The sequence below is a fragment of the Arvicola amphibius genome, chromosome 8 (assembly GCF_903992535.2).
Source record: "Arvicola amphibius chromosome 8, mArvAmp1.2, whole genome shotgun sequence".
NCBI lineage: Eukaryota > Metazoa > Chordata > Mammalia > Rodentia > Cricetidae > Arvicola > Arvicola amphibius.
Genome location: NC_052054.1, coordinates 100,233,565 through 100,258,106, shown reverse-complemented (window position 1 = coordinate 100,258,106; position 24,542 = coordinate 100,233,565).

Genomic DNA, 24,542 nt, shown 5'->3' with positions numbered 1-24,542 from the left:
CCCATTGCCCTCACACTCGGCAGAAGTGTAGGCAATCACGTACATCTTCCTGGAGAGATTTTCCGGGAGGTGAAGTTGGATTTGCCCGCTGTCTCCGGAGATAACACCTCTGACGTGGCACAGTGCGTTGTTTTGTTTGTTTTGATGTTAATGAGAATCCCTGTCTCAGGGCCCTGTCTTTTCCTGAACTTGATGGCATAAAAGAGAAGAACACAAGTCCTTTCCATCTGGAGTCTCCTTAGGTTATAAGGCCCTCCTGGATCTGCTTTAAATTAGTCCTAGGAATCGCGTCCTAGCTCTGCAGCGTCGCCGCAGTAGGGAAGGATTTCTTTGCTGTGATCGTTAGGCAGGTGTAACTTGTACACAATGCCCGTGGCTGGGTTTTTACGCAGATGGACAAACAAACACAACCAACACAAAGTTAAACGTTTTTCTGAATCGCAAGCCCAGTGTTTAAACAATGGATGGCTTTGACTCATTAACTTGTATAAAAAAAAAAAAAGACGTTGTGGAAAAGCCGAGCTTGGCTGACTGAGTTCCCGCCTAAGCCTCGCGACGGGAAGTATATTGTATAATTAGGAAACAATATACAGCAGACAGCTCTAAGGAGCCAATTTGAAGCAATATTCCATGTGACAGTCACTGTTTGGAGGATAAAATGCCCAAAGCCAGCCGCAGCCTAACTTTTTGTGGATCAGTGGTGCTGGAGGCCCGGAAGGAATCTGTGCCCGTCGTTCAGGCCCCATCCGCTGCCTGTTCCTAGAGCTGAGTTACTGATGAAGGCTGCACAGCCTTTGATTATGTCACCCAAGTGCCCCCAGCAGATTTATAGCCACGACATACCTGAGGATCCTCTGCCCACACACAGCTGACCTGGCCATGTCTTCTGTCTCCCTGTCAGCTGTCTCTGAGGGACTCAGATGTGTAAATTCCTGTTGATTTGTCCCTTGAGCCCGGTTCTGCCCGGTTCTGTCCGGTTCTGCAGGATCACTGTGCCAAAGCCCTGCAGGTGTGTGGCTTGCCCTTAGGCTATCGCCAACCAATGCCAAAATTTCTGTGCACTTAGCCAGTGTTCCTGGCTCTCCTTTAATCAGTAGCTGACACCTCCTGCCCGCTGAATATCACAACGAGCTAGGCTACAAACAATGAGCAACGGACTCTTGAAATAATTAAGGGCAAAACCTCTCTGCTTAGTAACAAACATAAAATCTGTCATTAGTCTGTATAGCGGGGCTTTCTATAACAGGAACAGAAATATCGACAGTGTCTGGTTTATGCTTTGTTCTAGCTGTGGGAATCTTATTTTGACAAAGAAACATTGTGTCTTTTGTTTATTTTCATCCAACTGATGGAAGACAAAATATACAACAATCTTTTACCCAAGGGCAATTGGTCCTGGGCTCATTTCGGAAAATGTTGAACCTATGGACTTAAAAAAAAAAGACTATGCCTCCCAGAATGACAGCCATTAAGTCGTAAACACGGCTTAGATGTTATTTTCCTCCAGCAAATAACCATCATTTTCTAGAAATCTAATTCTTTAGGTAATTAAACTTACTTACTTATTTGAGGACTTAAATGGGCTTTACCGTTTTAAATGCTCTTAGTATCTGTGTAAAATTCAATATTTGGGGCCGGGTGTTGCATTCCGCGGCATACTGTAATTTTCCCCGGCTGTGTAACACACGCTGGTGCTCATGTCATCATAGTGTAAAAAGGTTGGTATGCCCAGGCAAAGGCATGGGGGGGGGGGGTGGCTTCACCAGGCTGGGGCTTTTCTTGCCCTGGAGTCCTTCAGCATCCACAGACGAGTGTCAAGGTTTGATTTCTTACAAGAGCGGCTGAGAGAGGGTCTCCCAGCGTGTTTATTGATACAGAATGTTGGAGCTGACAGACGGGCCTTTGCGTATGATCAAGCGACTTTCTGTGCAAATCTTATGGAATGTGGCATTCCAGACTTTAAAGGGAAGGAGAGGTCGTCATGGCAACGGCACATGGGGGCTGGAGATGGGGGGCTCCCCTTGGGAGCTCAAAGGCCGGCAGAATTTTAAGCATTTGCAACTTAAAAAAAGAAGAAGAGGAAATCTGGGCAGCTCTGCCAAATATGTCTCCAGAAATGGAACACGGTGAGAGGGCCCTCAGAAAGACCCAAATAAACACAGCTCTGGGCCCCCACGGTGGGGCTGCAGAGGCCAAAGCTGGCTGAACGCACTGTAGAGCCTGGTTTTGTGCTGCTGCTGAAGGTTCTAGAAGGAAGAGACCTGGTGAGAGAGGACAGTAATCAACCAACAAGTGTCCTCAGCCTGTCCACCCCTGACCACTCACACTCTGGTGTCTCCAGCTGGAGAATGCAACGTGGCTCTAGGTGGGACCTAAGGCCTGGCCGTATGTATCCCTCTGTCCCCTCCTGGACTGCACCAACCTTTGGCCATGGCTCCCTATGCGGCCACAGGCCCGTTCAAGGTAGTCTGTTAATGGCTAGAATTGCAAATAACAAACCAAAGATAATCAAATATAAAAATGACCATAACCAATGCGATTTGTGGTCACAGCATCTATGAGAGAGAAGTTAGCGGACTGCAGACAACTGCTTTCAACCTCCTGGAAAGGGTCCTTATCAGAAGCCCCCCCAGCCCAGCTACTTCATTAAGCCAAGGAGATAGCATTCTGAAAGAGGCGGCTGGATGGAAAGGTCACCTATATGTCACCACAGAAGCCAGACAGCAGCCTCCCTGCTTCTATAGGACTCAGAGGGGACAGCTCCAGGGGTGGACTCCGTCTATACTAAGTACAGCTAGGGATCTGAGGGCCACCGCCAGCCTCGAGCAGGCAGGCTCCCCTTAGAGGAGATTTCGCAGGAGAGGGGACAAGAGTGGTGGAATTCCCCGGAAGTCAGTCAGCAGGGTTGATGGGGGGGAGGCAGCACTGACTGTGTTTGGGTAAATTTGCATATGGACATGTCCCAGACATGACCACCATGGAGGCATGTCACGGGTCTCTAACAGGCAGACTCCAGTTACTTAAACAAAAGCATTCCAGCGGACAGGGTGAGGCAATGGGGTAAGTCTGCAGAGATGGAGGCCTCTCTAGTATGGCTGCAGGAGAAGCATTTAGAACTTGGAGGGCCTGTCTGGGCTCCTGCCCACGATGCTCACGTGACCCTGGGGCCACTTTGCCTCTCGGGTTCTGTCTTCTTTGCTTAAGGGTTCTGATGGTAACCTTCTCATCTTTGAGGAGAGGCAAAGAAAGAAAAGTCAGTGGAGGTGAGGGCAGGAAAGGGACTGAGAAGAGTTCAGGAAGGGACCGTCAGTCCTTTTCCTGACAGCAAAGTTCCGTGTGTTGTCATGTGCATTCTTAAGAAAATACAGACTGTGTAGTATTCCATTGTGTAAAGATGTACCACATTTTCTTTATCCAAGATAATGACATCTTGAAATTTACAGGCAAATGGAAGGATCTAGAAAAAAACATATTGAGTGAGGTAACCCGGACCCAGAAAGACAAATATCATATGCACTCACTCAGGCTTTTAGACATAAAGCAAAGAAAAGCCAGCCTACAGTCCACAACCCCAGAGAACCTAGACAAAGAGGACCGACCCTAAGAGAGACAGACATACATGGAACTACATAGGAAGGAGAAAATGACAAGATCTCCTGAGTAAATTGGGAGCATGGGGACTATGGAAGAACATGGAAGGGGAGAGGGGAGGAAGGGAGGAGAGTGGAAAAAAATGTATAGTCCAATAAAAACAATTTAAAAAAAAAAAAGAAAGAAAATGCAGACCGTGAAAAGGCGCCCTAACACAGTGAGGACTGGCTAGCAGACTCATGAGGATTTACACTGTGATAAAAACATACAAAACTCATCATATTAACTATTTTAAATGCCCAGTTCTGGGGCACCCAGTCCATTTACACCATGCAAGCATTACGACGATCCATAACTCCCCATCTTATAACACCAAACCCTGTTCCCACTAAACCCTACGGCCACCATTCCCTCACCGTTTTCCTGCCCCTCCATCCTGTTCTGTCTCTATGAACTGAGGACACTAGGAACCTCACCCAAGTGGAACCACTCCACGCGTGTCTTCCTGTGACTGGCTTATTTCCCTTAGCTTAATGACCTTGAGGCTCATTCAAGTTGGTGTCGGCACCTGTTGGTCTCATCTTCCTTTTTTAAGGCTGAATGGTATTCCATCATGTGTGCATACCACATTTTATCGGTCCATTCCTAAGTGGGAATGTGTGTGTGTGTGTGTGTGTGTGTGTGTGTGTGTGTGTGTTTCACCTCTGGCTCATGTGTTAGCATACGTGCTCAAGGATTAGCTCTGGCCTTTGGGTGTTTACCCAGAAGTTGGATTGGTGGGTCATAATGGTGAGTCTATGTTTGGTTGTATTCATTCATTAGTTTGTTTATTTGTTTGTTTGTTTGTTTGTTTATGGAATGGCCCTGCTGTTTTCCATAACAGCTGTGCCATTATACACTCCCTCAGGTCTTGTACAAAGATTCCGTTTCTCCCTGTCATTGCCCACTATGTAATGTTCAGTTTTTGACCTACATCCATAAAGCTATCTGTTCCAAGGATTTGAGGTTATAGGATCCTCTGGGGTTTAGGTTTGTTTCCCTCTAACACTGACACCTTCTCGATCCCATTAACAGACCACGGACTGCCTTTTTTGGAGACATATCTATTCAAATCCTGTATCTACATTTTTTTTCTTAACAACATTCTCACCATATAGGCTTGGCTGGCCTCAAACTCTCTATGAAGACCAGGCTGGCCTCAGACTAACAGAGATCTGCCTGGCTTTGCTTCAAGGCGTGTGCCATCACCATGCGGCTCCCTCACACACTTTTAATCGGTGTTTGTTCTGTGCTGTCTGTGTGGGCACATCTTCCCTCATAAGCGAGTACTCACGCTCATGGTTCCAAACTGTTTTTCTGCCCCGACTACACCCTTGATCCTGAACAGGGGATGTGGCATGTCTGAACACCTAGACCCTGGCTCAGACCAGACCCATGCCCTGCCAGTCAGTGGTGAGGAGGCTACCCCTTATCTACGTACGGCAGTGGGCATGCCCTTCCTGTGAAGACTGAGTTCCCCTGCAGAGAACCTTCAGGACCTTCCTGGGGCACAAAGCAATTTATGACATTGGCAAAATTGCTCGGTGGGAGCATTCTCCATGCAGCCAGTAAACCAGGGGAAGGAGACCCCAGACTGTCTGGACACGCCAATGTGGGTGTCTGGGGCCTGGCATGTGGTTTCCACCATCCCTCAGTTCGCTTGACCTCACTGACTCCTGGGCTCCTGGAGATGGGCTAACTCCATCTGAGGATGACTGAGAAGACAGCAACTTTAGCGAGACTATGTCACTATATATCCACACTCGCTGCCAAGCCTGGACCAAGGGTCGTCACTCTTGGGGCCACGTAGTCAACATGCGGCAGCTTGTGGTGACCAGGCCCTTACTGTGGTGGTTACAGGACTGTCGACTTTTGTGTACATAAAATAAAAAAGGCCTTTTACTGCACACAAATTCTGTCTTAATGAAAAAAGTGTGTGTGCTTGGGTGCGTGCGTGCGTGTGCGTGTGTGTGTGTGTGTGTGTGCATGTGTGTTTGACTTTTCCTTGTGTTTGAGTTTCGTGTCTTTCCTTATTCAAAGGCATATGTTGATCTCTGTGGTGCTGCTTTGATGATGTCATGAAGCAGTCTCTGAGGAAGCGACTCGCTGTGTGGGTACCCTAGGCTGTGGAGGATCCTTTTCTCTCTGAGTGAGTGCCTACCAGAAGCTTGGAACTGAACCCTCTGGTGCATGCCACTCTGCCAGCTATCACCAAGCCCTCCTGCCCAGCTTCGCAGCGTGGTTCTCCCTTGGGAGTCAAAGCTTTGCCTCTGCATCATGACTCCATTGGTCCTCTTAGCTGGAGGCCTCTGTACGGTGGTGAGTCTGCGCTGTGGCAAAGGGTGTGTGCAGAAGGTTCCAGGGAGACAGACCGGTGGCAGAGAGCTTTGCTGGTGGCTCTGCCTTCCTCCCAGTGTCCATCCTGCCCAGCACTGACTGTATGAAGGGCAGAGAGAAGGCTGGACCTCAAACGCATGGACCACGTCGGCACACAGGGGGCCTGCTTCTTGGCTGCTCATGTGTCTGCATGCTTTCCCTGTCTTTCCCCGGGGATGGTAACCCCTGCTCCGCTGCACTTCTCTGCAAAGTGACTTCCAACTCAACCTGGGTGGGCATCCCAGGGACGAGGGGCTGTGAAATGCACTCTGGCAGGAGCCGAGAACTTGGGTGGCTCCGAAGGAAGTTTTGTTGAATTAGTGCTGCTGGCACCGAGCACACACATTCTTTCGGCTGTTCCCACATTTGGAACAAACAGCGTCAGTGGGCTGGAAGGGAACCTCGAGGCGCTTTTGCCACATGGACTTCCTAAAATGAAATCTCCCTTTGGAGGACTCACGTCTGTGTCTTCCTGATTCCAAGGCTGAGATGAGCTGGAGAGCAATGGGATATCACAATTGCCCTGGCAGGTGGACAGTTGTGTTCGTTGGCCCCAGCTGAAAAGGACAAACTTCACCAAGTAAAAAGGAGGTGCACCATAAAGATTTAAATATAGATTCTATGTAGCTGCCAGACACCAGTAACCACTGGCTGGCTTTTCACTTGAACCAATTCAAAAGACCTCTGATAAGGAAGTGTGTCTAAGTCTGGTTCCAGCCAAGCTATGGAGCTCTCTCTGTCCCTCTGTCTCTCTAGTCTCCTCCCTGTCTAAGACGAGGCCCTTCCTCCTGGAGGACATTGTTCCTGCAAGAGCCAGTTCAGAGCTGTCATCAAAGCAGGCGGCTGTGCAGTGGGGAAGGAGAACAAGTAGGGTTCCAGATTCTTACTTTTAAATTTTATTTTGTGCATGCATGCATGTGTGTGTGTATTTGTATGTGTGTGTGCACACATGTGGCCTACAGCATACCTGTGGAAATCAGAGAACAACCTGTAGGAGCTGCTTCTCTCCTTCCACCATAGGGCTTGGTGACAAGTGCCTTTATGAGCCATCTTGTCAACCTTAATACTGAATTATCAAAGTACCTCTTGCAACTTGGTAATTAAAAAAAAAAAGCAATAACGGGAACACAGCTTTAGCCAGGCAATCTACTTCTAAAGTATGATCCCGGGGAATGCCTGTGAGAGTGTGTAACCATTCAGCTGGGTGATGTTAATTACAGCTGCTATAACAATATGAATCCACCCGGAAGCAACAGAAGCGTGGTGCCTTGGGATGGCTGGGCGTGTGTAGATGATACATGTAGGTGTGGATGCTGTGGCTTTCAGTTTAAGAGGCAATCTATGAAGGAGCTAGTCTTCAGACTGTTGATGTAGTTCAATGATAGAGCAATTACCTAGCATGGGTGAGGCCTAGGGTTCAAGCCCCGTCACTGCCAGAAGTAATACTGTGTACTTGTTTATTTATAATACATTTTAAATTAAAATATAATTTTATCACTTTCCCCCTTCCCTTTCCTCCCTTCCATGCTCCCTCAAATTGATTATTGTTACTTATGTGAAAAAGATACACAAATATATAATTACGAAGTATACTCTGTAAGTATGTATAGTGTCTACATGACAATGTAAATGAAACAAATTAAAGTATATTTAACTTTTTAAAAGGTAATAAATCATTTTTTAAAAGATCTCAGTTTAAAAGTAAACAACACATAGCAAGCACTTGCTGGCCTTTCTGTGTCAAGAACTGTCAGGACCCCTCCCCCCACCTCCCTCCCACACCTCACAGCATCTGCAGCGTGCATCTGGTCTCAGTTGGCTACAGGTGAGAAATGCCAGCCTAATCAAGTAAGATACTTTGAGCAGGGAGAGAGGCCCATCCACACTACCTTGGTGACCACTTCTTGTTATAGTTGCTGTGTTTTATTACAGTGATTGTGTTTAGCATCTTACCATGACTGGTTTATAGGCTAAACTTACTGCAGGTGTATGTATAGGAAGGGCAGGCGTCTGGTGTGGTCCTGTCTTTGACTTCAGACATCCACTGGGGTCTTGGGTACAGACGTTCCCACAGAGAAGGGGGCTGATAAGTAAAGGGGCTGTGGAAGGGATGGTGGACACCAAGACATGAGCAGTGGATGCCTCTGAAGTGCGAGATTGAAGGAATCTTCAAAGATGTGTCTGTATTTACTATAACACACACACACACACACACTGCTTTTGTGTTAAAAAGAACTGTTTAAAAATTAAAAATAAACCCACTGTGTGATCCATCTCCACTGCATCAAGGTATGTGATGGAGGAGCACCAAAGCAGCGCACAGGGAAAGCCGACATCTGTGTGTGCACGCTCTCTGCAGTCAGACTGCAGAGTCGGCTGGGATGCCTATCCTCGGATGGAGGGAGAATATGCACCAAATATACACGGTGGGCTTTATTCAGCTGGAAAGAATAAAATTATGCCACTTGGTGGAAAATGGATGCAAATAGAGATTATTCTGTCAGGTGATCTCATGTAATGTGTCCTGTCATTTGTGGGTCCTGGTTATACAGAATGTTGTGTGTATATGTGAAAGAGAAGGAGGGAGAGATGAGGGATGGAGAGAGGAGGGAGAGAGGGGGAAGAGGAAGAGAGAAGGAGGGAGGGAGGAAAGGAGAGAGAGAAGAAGAAAAAGAAGGAGAAGAAGAAGAGAGGAAGGATTACCTGTGGAAGGGAAGAGTCCAGAACAAAAGGAGTGGAGAGCTAAAGGGGAGGGTGGGGATGTGGTCAGAGTATATGGAGCACTTGAGAAGAATCGTCTATATGAAGCCCAACACTGAAGAGTGAGCATGGTCCAGCAAAGGAGCTACTGTTACTCTCATGACCCTTAGCTCACATCGGTTGCTGTGAAGGGGATGCAGTCAGTGCTGTCTCAGTCCACAAGGCAGCGCAGGCAGCGTGCCCTGGCTGTCCGCATGCGAGCCTCTCGCCTCAGGGACTTGGTGTGTTCCTCAGTGTTTTGTTCCTTCCTACACCACTATAAATGGGACTTGGTTTCTTAATAGCTTTCTGAATGGCTCATAGTGAGTGTGTGGAACACATCTGGCTTTTGTATATTGATTTTTGTCTCTCTCAACGTTCCTGAATCCAGTCATTCATATGGATGGGTCTGTTTGTTAGACTCGAGGGTTTGTCACGTGGAAAAGCAGATCTTCTGCAAGCGCATACTTCTCCCTTCCTGATTTGGATGTCACGTTATTGTTTATTTATTTATGCCTCTGCCTTGGGTTTATAGTGCAGTGCTAAGCGAAGTGGCAAGTGTGGATACCCAGGCTTTCTCCTGATCTTAGGAGATAGCATCTAGCCTTTTACCATTGGGTATTATACGAGCAAGTGGACAGGTAGTTTTAGGGTTGATACAGAAGACAATGAAATCTAGAGTCTGGAAACTAAGCCCCACAAAGGCGCTGAGCTGCAGCTGGTCTTCAGCGTAGCCAGGCACGCAGACTGTGCACTTAGTGGTGTCTAATTATTTTATTCTCTGTTATCTCGCCCCATCCTACCAGGGTGTGAGTTACTCCTCCACCCAGCAAGTCCACACTCTGTGTGTTCTGTGGGCTGTTGTCTCTTAGCAGCTTCCTGGTGATCTGATTGTCCAGCTCTCCCAGGACATTACTTAATAATGTCCCCAAAGTGCAGCTGTAGCAATGGCTGGAGGGTTTGTTTAAATCCTATTATTACTACTAATTTATTTTATTATCTCCTAATGTGCCAAATTTTAAATATTTTGTTATTAGTATTTATGTGTATGGTGTGTGTGTGCGTGCATGTGTGTGTGCGTGTGTGTGTGTGTGTGTGCACATGTGTGTGCGTGTGCGTGTGTGTGTTTGTGCGTGTGCATGTGTGTATGGGCTATGGAACCTCTGCCGAGGTCAGATGACAACTTTCAGGAGTTGGTTCTGTCCTCCCATTGTGGGCTCCAGGAACTCATCTCGGGTCACCAGGCTCACACAACAAGCACTTTTGACCATTAAGCTGTCTTGCCAGCCCACAATCAGATTTTGGACTCGGAGGAACTTCACCAGCAACTTGTCAAAGTCCCAGGAAAGCTGTGGCTCTGTGCCATTTGTGTCTGGGACAACTGTAACCGTGTGCAGATGATAGAGTTTCTAGAAAATCTAGAATTTTTAGGTTGGGAATTTGGTCGCTATTTGAGAACCTCTGGGTCAACTGTAACCGTGTGCAGATGATAGAGTTTCTAGAAAATCTAGAATTTTTAGGTTGGGAATTTGGTCGCTATTTGAGAACCTCCATCTGACCATTGCTTTGACTGTACTCTGTAGCTAAGAATTATGGGCTCAGAGAAAACCAGCCCCTCTATGGACACCGCTCAGATGTTTGGTTACCTTATTCATGCCCATGGCCCTCTCTGAAGGCCAGGGTATACATGCCGTGAATTGCCAACGAACCTAGAAAAGTTCCGTATGGCAGGACATGGCCTGTTCTGCATGTAACATCTGTGGCCACATCCTGCGGATCCTCCAGTATTACTGGGGTGTTCGAGATGGTCAGTGCTCCTCCTGAGCCTGCATGGAAGCAGACATAAGCTCAGGTGAACAGTCTGGATTGGAAGGTAGCTGATGCCAAGACTCCAGAGGCCAGGGGCTAATAACATCTATTCCTCAATCCCATTCTGGCCTCTCTGCCAGAAGATGGGATGAGAATGAAGACACAAATAACTTAAAGGATGCAAAATCTGGAAATTCATCAGCAGGCGACCTGGGAGATAAAGAAATGGGAATACAACCGAGAGATAAAGACGTAGAGGACATGGTGGGAAGCCTGGACCTATATTTCACAGGAGCTCCAGAGAGAACGGTGGCTGGTGGGACTGGGGAATAGGACATGTCTGCAGAGAACATGCTGGAAATGTCTCCAGACGTTTGGAGGATGCAGACACTGAGACTTTAAGATCCCTCTGAGTTCCAGAAAGATTAATAGGAACAGGTGCACATGACAGCAGGATGTAGCAAACTACAGAGTATCGAGGGTCAGGAGAACCCCTCGAAAACTACAGGAGGGAAGAAAAGGCAGGAGAATCTGAGTGAGGGAAGCAGCAGGCCAGCCGTCAGCACCGCCAGTGGAGGAATCGACAGGATACAGTGAGGCAATGTCTGTTGTCACCACACGGGCCCACAGTGATGACAGACAGATGAGCTGGGGAGGGCAGAGGCAATCACCCCAAAAGGGGGAGCAATGTGACTATGCAGCAAATATCACAGAGTCACGAGTCCATCAGTGGTCTTCACTGGAATCTGTTGGTTCCTCAGCAAACACCCTGTCTGCTTCACGTAAGAATCATCAATAAGATAAAAGAGTTAAAAAGAAAACAGAACAATAGAAGCCAGGCATGGTGGTATATACCTGTACTGCTAGCACTTGGGATGCTGAGACAGGAGGATTGCTATGAGTTTCGAGGCCAGCCTAGACTACAGAGAGGATACTGGTACTAAGACGGCCTAGGCTGCTTAGCAAGTAGCTCCTATTCTCTTGCCATGGCCAAGGGAACTTAGGAAAGAAAGAGTTTATTTGGGATGACGGTTGACAGGGATGAGAGTCCATCAGGCAGGAAGGCACACCAGCAAACTGTAGGAGCCAGAAACGACAGTTCCCATCTTCACCTGCAGGAGCTAACCAGAAGTGACACAGGGCTTTATCTCAAACCCCACCACCAGGGATGAACTTCCTCCCACAAGGTCATCCCCCGAAGCCTCTCCAAATAGTGCCACTAATGGGGACTAAGTACTTAAATATGTGAATCCATAGGGGGTACTCTTATTTAAACCAGTATATCATCTCAAAGGGGGGAGCCTCTAAGAGTAACGAGAATACAGATGGCAGTATGAGCAAATAAAAGCGTTTTTACCCTCACTGATGAAGTTGTAGATAAGACAAGCAAGCACTAAGCCTCTTCTTTTAAAGCTCCATTGTCCTCACTGGGCTGAAGTGGGGAGAATTTGGGTGCCCTTGTGGGTTCTTGTGGAAGGGGTGGGGACATTAGCCAACTGAATGTTTTTGGAAAGTGATTTCGAAGTGTAGATTAAAGGCGATCATTCAGCAATGCCAAGCCCACTCGTCTTCTTTGGGGAGGAGGGGATAAGGAAAGTGGGAACAATTGAGCCTGAAGGCATTCGTCACCACCTCATTTATAAGAAGGAAGTCTGAACACAACCAAGTGTCCATCACCAGATGCGGGTCTTCAAATAAATACCAGAAAATTAGCGATGAAACCTTATACTGCCCATGTAAACTATTCTCCAAGAGTCTGAAGTAAGAGCAGAAAATGTCCCTGTCCTGTTAGCTGAAAGCGGATAAGGCTCACAAAGCCCATTTAAGGAGGCAATGTTCAGGGTGATTACTTCTTGTTTTTTTGTTTACGCTTGTGTGGGATGTGTGCCCGTGGGTGAGTGGGAGCCTAAGGAGGATGCCAGGTGTCCTGCTTTATCACTTTCTGGGTTGTTCCCTTGATATAGAGTCACTCACTCAACCTGAAATTCATCCCCTCCCTACTTTTTGCTAGACTCGTTGACCAGCAGACTCTAGGAATCTTCCTGTCTGGACTCCCCTCTCCATAGTGCTGGGACTATAGACCCATGCCCAACTTTTTACATGAGTGCTGAGGATTTGAACTCAGGACTTCACTCTTGTGTAACAAGCCCTCTTATCTATGGATCCATCTCCCCAGTTCCTGGTGTGGTTTCCTCTGGGTGATGGATTGTGACAGTCTTCATGGATAACTGTTTCTGCATTCTCCACATCTCCTAGCATGGGTATGGTCACTTTATCAAAGTCACAAATGATTGTTTAAGATATTTAGAGTCCTTGGCAAAAGGAATCAGAAAGACCTGGGGGACATCCTGCACTTTAAGATTAGCAATCAGTGTCTTGCACAGAAATGGTATCTGAAGGCAGAGGTGTCCCTGGGGAAAGACTGTGAGCCAAGGACTCTAAGGACAGAGTTTGTCCCTCAGCAGATGTTTAGTGAGTGGGTTCCAGATGAGCACAAGCTGTCTCCCTTAGCTCTGTGTCCTTGGGCCACGCAGCTTTGCCACCTTCTTTCCTTCCCCAGAGGTCTTAATCTCAACTCAAAGAATCACGATGGGGCACAGAGGCTGCCAAAAGGAGACCAATTAGCACAAAGTAAATATTTCTCCACCAGGAAAGTGGACCACGGCCACCAGAGCACTTCTCCGAGGGCAGAAAACACAGGGTTTCCTGCATGCCGGGCCAGCTGCAACCAGAGATGAAAGAGACCAGAGCGTCTCTCCACAACCTCCTGGGCTAGGGCTGGCCGGGCAATTAGACCTCGGCATTTATTTATGGAGCTAATTTTGTGTGTACCGCTCCTATTTCCGTCAGTAGATAAAAAGCAGAGATAGTTGGTTTGGCACCAGCCTCCAAACTCTGAGAGCCCCATACAGGGACCGCTTGAAAGAAGAAGGGTCTTGCAGGGAAAGGTTCTGAATTAGGGTCGTGGAATTCCACTCCACCACAGCTTCAGACTCCCCTTTCCCCATTGCGCCTTCCTCCGGTGGATCTAGGGAGGGGATATTTATAGGGTTCCCACCATTTATGAGAGGCACTTCTAAGAGAAAAAATAAGGCGTGGGCAGCATGCTCCCCTAGTAAAAGCTAATGGTCATGGCTGTTTACTCTCCCCCCCGCCCCGCCCCCACTCCTCGCTCCAGCATTGCAGCACACTTCACCCCTCCGGAGTCCTGCAACCTTCGAGGCAATAAGTCATTAGGAACTGGAAGCCTGCCTACCCTTCCTATGGTAGGCAGGTGTTCCCTTAGAGGCCCTCTCTGAGCTGTCTGGTGCATCCCTGAAGGGTCCCCTGACTGCTAAGTCACAGTCGGGACAACCTAGAGAGAGCATGACCCTCTGTCGTGATCTGCTCTCAGACCCACTATTAACACACGGACAGAGCTGTTTTGAAGTCCACAGGCTGGGCTCTTCAGCGGGGTAGCCCGACTGGTACAATTAAAGGATTCTTCAGATGGTCGTAGTTTTTCCTCTTTAGAAATAATACTGCCTCTTGAAACATGAACTAAAATACCAGAGAGAAAGAGAGAGAGAGAGAGAGAGAAAAAAAGGCACCTGATGTGTTTTCAGATTTAAAGTGGTTAATTTTAAGACTTTAGAAGTGGGTTTCCTGCTCCAAACATTCGAATGCCAGGGTCCTTTAGAAGTGCTTGGACCCAAAAGGCCCTCGGAGTGATTTGCTACAAAGTGATTTGTTAATTTGAAGAGCTGAGAGCACTTCCAATGGGGGCAGGAGGGGGAAGTGCCCTGTGTGGGCACAGCACCAGCCAGTGTGCTCTCTGCTGTGTTTCAGGGCGTGGAGTCAGATCCTATAATCTGGGAGATAAACACAGCCATTCTGCAAATCCTAAAAACTGCCAGTATGGGCTTCGCTACATAAAAAACTAAAAGGGGCTTCCAACATAGCTTGTTATCCGAGATAAAAGTCTTAACTTGAGAGAATAGACAGGGATGACAAAAGAACGTTTTATTTGAGTTTCTAGAGACACAAATCAATTAGTCCAGGAGATTAGCGAGGTTAGCTTGGTCTTCCCCTGGCACATGAAGGAATCGTTCTTTGTCATTGACTCTACTCCAGCTACCTTCTGAAACCACAAGTGTCTAGCTTGCTCTCTGCATTAGCCTGCCTCTGAACAGTCCTAACCACGGTGTAGTGGCTTCTGTTGCAAACAGAACCTTCTCTTTAAAATGTTGGGGCCCTGGAAGAAACATGTTTGGCAATCTGGTAAATTCGGAGTTGTCACCACTGGGAGCAGCCCTGACCAATATCTCTGTTTGTTTGGGGAAGGGGGAGGAGCTGTCTGTCTGGGAGTACCTGCCTCCTGGTTTAGGAGGTGTGGGTGCCTGTTCCGAGTGGGCATGGACGTATCTAAACCCTGCCCCTGTGGGATTCCATTGGCCCTGCAGAGTTGGCATTGACTCTTTAAGCTCAGTCTTCTAAGTTCTCTGCCAGGGTCTGGTGAACTGCTGGGGGGTGGGCGGAGGAGGCTGTCTCCCACAGAACCTGACTTCTTAATCCTACAAGGCTGCAGCTCTCTGGAGTGTGGGTATTGGCTTCTGAGCAGAGGTGTGGGAAATGGGCCACCTGCAGCAGAAAAATCTCGTCCTAGGAGATACCAGATTGAACAGCTGTGGACCGCACATCTGGGGATGATATTGGGTGGCACACAACACACTCCATCATACTTCCAGAAGCAGCTTAGTCCAGTGTACCAAGATTCCTGAAGGAGGACAAGGGGTGATGCCTGTTGGGGTGGAAGCCACATAAATCTCACCAAGAAGGCATAGAGCTGCTCCCATCCAGAAGTTAAGGGAGCAGGGAAGAGAGGACCAGGAGTGTAGCTGGTCCACAGAGGCAGCTGGTCTGTAGTGGAACCAGGCTGTTCCCTCAACCCTTAGAGGTAAGGATGCTGGTGGATGCTCAGGGGTGAGGACACCTCAGCCCTAAGTGCTGCCTGGGGCAGGTGGGCGTCCTGCCTGGGGCAGGTGGGCATCCTGCCTGGGGCAGGTGGGCGTGCTGCCTCTTCCCTTCTCCCATCTTCAGACTCCAGCTGATTAGAGAACGGACAGGGCTTCCCACCAGCTAATCAGAGCAGGGGACTTCCTATAATTCTCTGAGCAGGTGGGGACCAGGCAGGGACTTACTTAGAGCAAAGGAGCCTGCCTGGCCCACTCCATGCCCGCTCTTCACTTGTCCCCAGAGCAAATAACCAACATTCCTAACTGCAGTCCCCTTCCTCCCTAAACTCTGGGTCTCCTACCTGACAAAGTGGCATGGGAGGGACTTTTGCCAGCAGCTGATGTCAGCGGTTCCAGAGAGCAGCTAAGCAAGTGTCTAGAGCAGTGGTTCTCAACCTGTGGGTGGTGACCCCATTGGTAAACCTCTGTCTCCAAAAACGTTTATATTATGATCCGTAACAGTAGCAAAATTACAGTTATGAAGTAGCAACAAAAGTCATTTTATGGCCAGGAGTCACCACATGAGGTATTAAAGGGCTGCAGAAGGAGGAAGGTTGGGAACCACTGCAGTAAATTTGCATCTATGGGGACTTGAAAATTTATTCTTTTTTGAAATTTTATGTGTATGAGTGTTTGCCTATACATATGCAAGTTCATCATATGTGTGCCTGTTGCCCATCAAGATCTGAAAATTCACTCGGGAGCTCTTGTCTTTTTCTACTTCCTATGTACATTAGATCCATGTATGTCTCTCTTCGGATCCTCCTTGTTGTCTAGGTTCTCTGGGATTGTGAATTGTAGGCTGGTTTTTCTTTGCTTTATTTCTAAAAGTCACTTAAGAGTGAGTACATATTATATTTGTCTTTTTAGGTTTGGGTTACCTCGCTGAATATGATGTTTTCTAGATCCATCCATTTGCCTGCAAAATTCAAGATGTCATTATTTTTTTCTGCTGTGTAATACTCCATTGTGTAAATGTACCACATTTTCCTTATCCATTCTTCAGTTCAGAGGTGTTTAGGTTGTTTCCAGGTTTGACTATGACAAACAATGCTGCTATGAACACAGTTGAGCACATGTCCTTGTGGCAAAATTGAGCATCCTTTGGGTATATACCCAGAAGTGGTATTACTGGGTCTTGAGGAAGGTTGTTTCCTAATTTTCTGAGAAATCATGATATTGCTATCCAAAGGAACTGTACCAGTTTGCACTCCCACTAACAATGGAGGAATGTTTCCATTACACCACATCCTCTCCAGCGTAAGTTGTCATCAGTGTTTTTGATCTTGGCCATTCTTACAGGTGTAAGATGGAATCTCAGGGCTGTTTTGATTTGCATTTCTCTGATGTCTGAGGATGTTGAGCATTTCCTTAAATGTCTTTCAGCCATTTTAGGTTCCTCTGTTGAGAGATCTTTATTTAGGTCTGTACATCAACTTTTTTATTGGATTATTTGTTCTTTTGATGACCAATTTCTTGAGTTATTTGTATATTTTGGAGATCAGCCCTCTATCCAATGTGAGGTTGGTGGAAATCTTTTCCCATTCTGTAGGGTGCCTTTTTGTCTTGTTGACTATGCTTTACGGAAGCTTCTCAGTTTTAGGAGGCCCCATTTATTAATTGTTGCTCTCAGTGTCTGTGCTGCTGGGGTTATATTTAGGAAGTGGTCTCCTGGGCCAATGTGTTAAGTGTACTTCCCACTTTCTCTTCTATGAGGTTCAGTGTGGCTGACTTTATATTGAGGTTTTTGATCCATTTGGACTTGAGTTTTGTGCGTGGAGATAGATATGGGTCTATCTGCATTCTTCTACATGTTGATATCCAGTTATGCCAGCACCATTTGTTGAATATGCTTTTTTTCGTTTTATATTTTTTGTTTCTTTGTTAAAAATCAGGTGTTTGTAGGTGTGTTGATTGATATCTGGGTCTTCTATTCAGTTCCATTGGTCCTCCTGTCTATTTCTATGCCAATACCAGGCTGTTTTCAGTACTGTAGCTCTGTAGTAGAGTCTGAAGTCAGGGATTGTGATGCCTCCAGAAGTTCCTTTATTGGACAGGATTGTTTTGGCTAGCCTGGTTTTTTGCTTTTCCATATGAAGTTGAATATGATTCTTTCGAGGTCTGTGAAGAATTTTGCTGGTATTTTGATGGGCATTGCATTGAATCTGTAGACTGCTTTTCGTAAGATTGCCATTTTTACTATGTTAATTCTACCTATCCAAGAGCATGGGAGATCTTTCCATTTTCTGGTGTCTTCTTCAATTTCTTTCTTCAATGATTTAAAGTTCTTGTCATACAGGTCTTCACTTGTTTGGTCGGAGTTACTCCAAGATATTTTATGCTATTTGTGGCTATTGTGAAGGGTGATGTTTCTCTGATTTCTTTCTCAGCCCATTTATCATCTGTGAAAAGGAGGGCTACTAATTTTATTGAGATAATCTTGTATCCTGCGGCAGCAAGCACTCTTACCTACTGAGACAGCACCTTCCTGCCGTCCCTACTCCACTCAGTGGTGGTTCTAAAGGGAGGAAAATGAGATTTGTCTACAGGCTTGAGCCCAGTTGTTTGGAATGGTTCCTGGCGTGGAGTGATGTCATAGCCTAGTGCACATCTGGCCATGGGGTAGCGTTGTGTGTGGAGGAGTGGATGTGATCTGCGGTTCTTAGGAGGCCAGCACCCAATCCAAGCAGAGCAGTGGGATTTCCCAGCACATACAAACCAGCTATACACAGGAACCCAGCCATCAGGATGACCAGCACCCCCAAAGCCTGCTCCATTGTTTCGCCTTCTGAAGCTCCCAACGATTGCAACTTAACACTGCAGATAGCTAGGGTTGTCCAAGTTTTGATTTTGTCCTTTATAGCAATTAAATCAAGTAGCATAGTTGTTTGCACGTTGCTCCACTGGCTTCACATTGGTAGGTTTGGCATGTGTATGCACTCAGTGCTTCATCTGGATGGCTGGGGCTTGCTGTGAGCATGCGCCACGACTCACACAGGGCCGCACTCCCGGCGGTTAGGGATCCTGTTAGCGTTCTCACAGCGGCGACAGATGAACTGGCAAGAGCAGCCTGAGAAAGGAAGGCTGTATTTCAGCTCACAGTTCAAGGGGAGCAGCCACCATGGCAGCAGGAGCGTGAGGCAGCTGGTCACATGGCACCCAACGTCAGGAAGCAGAGAGAGATGAATGCTGGTACCCATCTCCCTTTGTCCTTTCCGTTCAGTCTGGAACCCCAGCCCTGAGGAACAGGCCACTCAGATTTTCCCACCTTAGTTAGCCCAGTCTAGAAGGTCCTCACTGACAGCCCTAGAAGTTTATCTCCTGGGGATTCTAGATCCTATCAAGTGATGACATTAACCGTACAGGGCTATCAGCTAAGCATGTCCATATATAACTGAACTTATATAAAAGCTGAAGAGAAGGCTCAGAAGTTAAAAAGCAATGACTGCTTTTCCATAGGATCCAGGATAGATTCCCAGCACCCACATGGCAGCTTAAACCATCTGTAACTCTGGGTATAGGGTATCCAACACCTTCTTCTGGCCTCCATGGGCACCAGGCATGCCTGTGGCATACAGGCATACTTGTGGATCAAGTAGTCATATGCATAAATAAAAAAATAAAAGTTTAAAAAGAAATGAATATAAACGACAAATTCCACATTTCCTTTTCAAGAACTATTAACTAAATGTTCTCACTGAACCAACACTCCCAGAATGGTGCCCTATTATTTTACTGACTGACAATCTGCATTTAAGTAAACCATCAACTGACTTGGACATAGCTTTGTTGTCAGTGAACTGTGTAATTGCTGTGTGTGTCTATGTGTGGTTAAAAACAATATACATTGGTGTCTTGCAGCGGCTGTGAACCAAGAGTCTCGACACTGCTCACCCAGGGTCCTATCGGGTGACTCTTCCCAGCTCCTTCAAGTTGCTGGTGGGATTCCTTGCAGCTATAGACCCTTGGCTCCTGGAAGTTGCCAACCATAGTCATCCGCAGGCTTCTTCTAGATCAGCAAGTGAATACCTTTGACCTCTGAGCCTCGTTACTGGGCACACCTATTATCTCCAACCCACCCACCATCCTCTCTCTCTGACTGGTCCTGTCAGCTCCTAGAAAGAGAGGGTCTGGCCTCATCACGGCTTCCTGGAAGGGGAGCTCTGGCGCTCTAAATTGAAGCTCTCTGACACACCCTTGGTCAGAGCCTGGGTGGCTACATTTCTGGTCTGGAGTATCAGGCCTCCAAAGTAGCCTGTCCATCATTTTGGTTCTTTCCACGGCCCTGCTTTCTGGGTCCCACAGGCCTCTCACTCTCTGTTAGGGAATGTCCCTGGATATTCCCTTCAGACAGGCTTGCCGGCAGCACACACTTGCAATGACTTTTCTCCGGGTCACGTTTCTATTCCAGAGCATCATTCCAGGCATGGCACTCGGGTTTGTGTCCTGGCATCTACAGAGAAACCCACCTTCTTTCAAGTTGCTCCCTCCTGGATCCAAGTAGTGCTTCCTGTTACTGATTCCAAGGTGTGCGTGTGTGCATGTGTGTGTGTGTGTGTGTGTGTGTGTGTGTGTGTGTGTGTGTGTGTGTGCATGCTTGTGTGCTCACAGGCAACCTCAGGTATTATACCCCCAGAGCTGTCAGTCCTGTTCTTAGAAGCATGGTCTCTCATTGGCTCAGAAAACTCACCAGCTCAGCTAGCCCATGAGCTCCAGGGACCCGCACGTCTCAGCCTTCTCAGCATGGGCTGACAGAAACAAGGCTCACTCAACTTTTTTGTGCTGGGACTGGAGACTGAGCTGGGGTTGTCTTGCTTGCAAGGCAAGCAGTTTATGGGAGCCATCTTTTGTGCTGATTACGACAGCTTTACATGTGGAGTTTATCCCATTTGGGATTTCTTCTCAGATGTGTATGTTCATATCTTTGGGCAAATTTGGATAACCGTAGTTATTATTTCTTGGACCGGGGTCTCCTTTTCTTCCTGAGACTTTGATGCACACAGACCTCCAGTTATCGTCCACAGGTCCCGAGACTCTGCCTGTTTGTTATTTTTTTATTTTTTCAGTTCTTCACCGAGTCTGTCTTGGTGGTCTTGTTGCTTTCTTTATTTTATATTTCAGTAGTATTTTTCAAGCTCCAGTTAATTTGGGTTTTATTTTTATTTTGCACAGACTTCTAAGCAGTTGCCGTGTTTTTTTTTTTTTTGTTGTTTTGTTTTTTTTTTTTTTTTTTTTTTTTTTTTGGTTTTTCGAGACAGGGTTTCTCTGCAGCTTTTTTTAGAGCCTGTCCTGGAACTAGCTCTTGTAGACCAGGCTGGCCTCGAACTCACAGAGATCCGCCTGCCTCTGCCTCCCGAGTGCTGGGATTAAAGGCGTGTGCCACCACCGCCCGGCAGCAGTTGCCGTTTTTACTGTGTCCTCCTGACCTATGTTTTGGAGGCACCCATCCTGTAATGCCCATTAGTGAAGTGGTACCACCGCACCTTAGCAGGTCCTGAAATCTCTACGTAGACCAGGCTGGTATTGAATTTAGAGATTCACTTACACACGTTTAACATTCTAATCTCAAACTGGAAAATACCACCATTCGGAGAACATGGGCTCCATCCAAAGAGGAAGGCTCAGGACTGAGAGCCCCCCGACCCCCTGTATGTCTTTTCCATGTGGAACTGGGGATCTCTTGCCTTAGGTATCCTGTGAGGCATGGGGTCCTACTTCCCTTTCTAGAATTGATCCTAGTTTTGCAATCCTAAAATCTACTGCCTCGTGTCCTGGGCAAGCTATTTTTTGGGTCTTGGTGTCTCTCCCAAAAGAATAGTGGCTTATGTGAGAAACTCCTCAATCATTAGCATCTTTTCCTATGAGAATTGTGTGTCTTAAAGATAAAAAAATATAAAATGGTCAGGGTAATACCTTTTAAAAATGTGTGTGTGTGCCGGGTGGTGGTGGCGCACGCCTTTAATCCCAGCACTCGGGAGGCAGAGGCAGGCGGATCTCTGTGAGTTCGAGGCCAGCCTGGTCTACAAGAGCTAGTTCCAGGACAGGCTCCAAAGCCACAGAGAAACCCTGTCTCGAAAAAAAAAAAAAATGTGTGTGTGTGTGTGTGTGTGTGTGTGTGTGTAAGAGAAAGAGCATGAGTGTGTTTTCTTGTGTGTGTTTTCGTGTGTGTGTGTGTGTGTGTGTGTGTGTGTGTGTTGTATATAGAGTTCAGAGGTCAGCCTCTGATGTCATTCTCAGGAATACCACCCACCTCCTTTTTGAGCTGGAGTCTCAGGCTGCCCCATTCCCCCACCGGAGCTCACCAATCAGGCTAGACTGGCCAGACTCCAGTGTTAAGGAGGGGGCAGGGTTGAGCTTCCTCTGGCTGAGAACCTGCCCGCCCGACCCCCTCCAGCTCTAGGCAGTTGGCTGGTTGGTCACATGGTCATGTTCTATCTTCCACTGGCATCTTTTTTTTTGTCTCTTAAGAGGACAATTGTCATTTGATTTAGGGCCGAGTAGCGCCATCTGGAGATGCTTCATTTAATTATACGAGCAAAGACTTTTCAGTAAGGGCACAGAACAGGTTCTACCTGGGCATATCCTTTTGGGGACCACCATGCAATTCACTGGGGCCCGAACACCGGAAAGGGCGGGGTCTGCACCAAGACCGCCTTGAGAATTAACAGGCAAATTCAGAACCAACTCTCCAGCACTGTCCTGTCTTCATTGAGGATCTTTTTTGTCCAGCCCCACCCCAAAGACCTGGCAGGATAATGGCCAGCTTCACTGTGGCACTGCCCTGTGGAGTAGGAAGTTCGGACTCGCCTAATACGGACAAGAAGCACGCCAGTGATGGCCGCGCTGCCGCTTTCAAGCCATCTGGAAGCCAGAGCAGGAGTTTCTCAGCTGAGATTGCCACATCTGGGTGCGGGTGATTCACAGAGATGCAGCCTCGCTCTGGTTTCCATTTCAACTGATGTTTACAAGGAGTTTAAGCCGTTGCCTCTCGGAGAGTCTTCCTTAATGTACACCCCCCTCCCTTCTCACAGAGGCAGTGTCTCCCTGTGAAAGCGGAATCACGTTTTTCCACAACCCTAGCTTCAAAAACCGTCGAAGGGATTAACGAATTCCTTTTCGCAAATCAAGTTCAGATCTGCTAGTTCGCAGGTTTGAGATGCTGTTATTTTATTTGTTAATTAAAACCACTGCCCTGAAATGTCGCTTCCCTCCCTAATTTAAATAACAAAGAGAAACGGAGATAGAATCACATCTGTTGAATCTTCTCAAGTATTTCTGAATTCGGGGCGGAGGGAAAACATGAGCCACCCAGCGCATGACACACAGACACAGAGAGAAGCGGCGGCGTGCCGACTGGCGCACAGTCAAGGCAAAGGGAACAAATGCATTTCTATTTCTGCTCTCAATTAAGCGTCAGCTCTCCAACCTTTTGTTCGGCTCTCTTTCATGACAAAGCTGAGTTTGGGTTATCCTGGTCTACGTCTCTATTTCACTATCCCTCCTCCTTTCTTCCATCCATTCTCAACTCCAAATTCAAATTGGTTAAGTGCTGACCATACCAGTGCCTAAAGGCCAAGGAGAGCAGAAAGCAGGGGAGACAGGGGATGATGAGGATAAACTTATCATAGATTTTAATTATATATGTGTGGTGGGGGGGAGGGCTGTGTGGGGGTGTGTGCATTTGAGTGGCAGTGCCTGGGGTAGCCAGAGGTTTTGAATTCTCTGAGAGCTAGCATTATAGATCATTGAGAGCCACTCAATGTTTAGCCTGGGAATTGAACTCAGGTCATTTGGAAGAACAGAGTGTGCACCAAACCACTGAGCCATCTCTCTAGTCCGACAATCCCATTTTCGAAGATTCTTAAGCAATGCAATTTGTGATTTCCTGTTGTCAGAAGGCACAGCAGAAACCTCCCTCTCACTGTGCCCATCCGTCACTCAGCAGGCTAGACACCAGGGCTCTTTTTGTTTGAATGTCACCGTGTTATCCACACCTGTCTGGATAAAGACAGAAAACTCCGCAGAGCTGCGAGGGACCTCACGTAGCCCTCAGCCTCTCAGTTCTGCTGGATACATCCTGAGTTTCCTACATGAGGAACGGTCCTATCAGACACGGATTCTAGCCCAACGCTCTAGTGGGCCATCACTTTGTTTAAAAGCTTGAAGAGTAGTTCTCCCCAGAGATCCACATCTCTGGGCTGACTGCTGTAGGTTTGGGTGGTGTTTGGCCAGTTCTCTGGGTCCTTCCATATCAGAGAAGCTGGAGCAGAGGGGAACACTGGGAGAGTGGGGGGGCTGGAGGGTACAAGAGGTCCGTGCTGTCTTCAAGAGACTCTGTATTCTATGGGCAGAAAGTCCTGCCAACACGAAAGCCTACTGCGGTGGAATAAGATTGATCCATGTTCGTCCCTGCTCTGCCACTGTCTTCAGTAAAGATGTGACCATATTTGGCTCTTTCATCTCTTCTCCAGGTCCCTCTAAGGATCCTGGAGTCCCAGCAGCAGGGGTCAATAATCCTGTGTTGTGTGATGATGTTTTAATCCACCTCACATAGCTCCCAGAATCCCTGTGCTGTGAGGTGATGTCATGATCTATCTCATGTAGCTCCCAGAATCCCTCTGTGTTCTGTGATGATGCTATGATCCACCTCACATAGCTCCCAGAATCCCTCTGTGTTGTGAGGTGGTGTTATTGTCGCATGCTAAGACTAGCAAGTGGCAGGTAGGTAGGGACAGTGGCCTTCCTGCCTCTTTCCCACTGTGCTCATGCTTCCAGCTCCTTGCCCTGTCTCTTGGTCAGGCCCCAGCCATGCTGTGGACTCCTTTCTTCACAGGCTGGAGTAGCACCATTGAAGCCTTCGTATCTCCTAGCCGAAGTCCTCCATCTACCACACCAAAGCAATCCCACTCATTAATCTTTAACCTTGAAGCTCAAAAATCCCTGATGAAACACCCATCTCTCCTCGGACTGACCATGCCCTGCCCCACCCCCCAC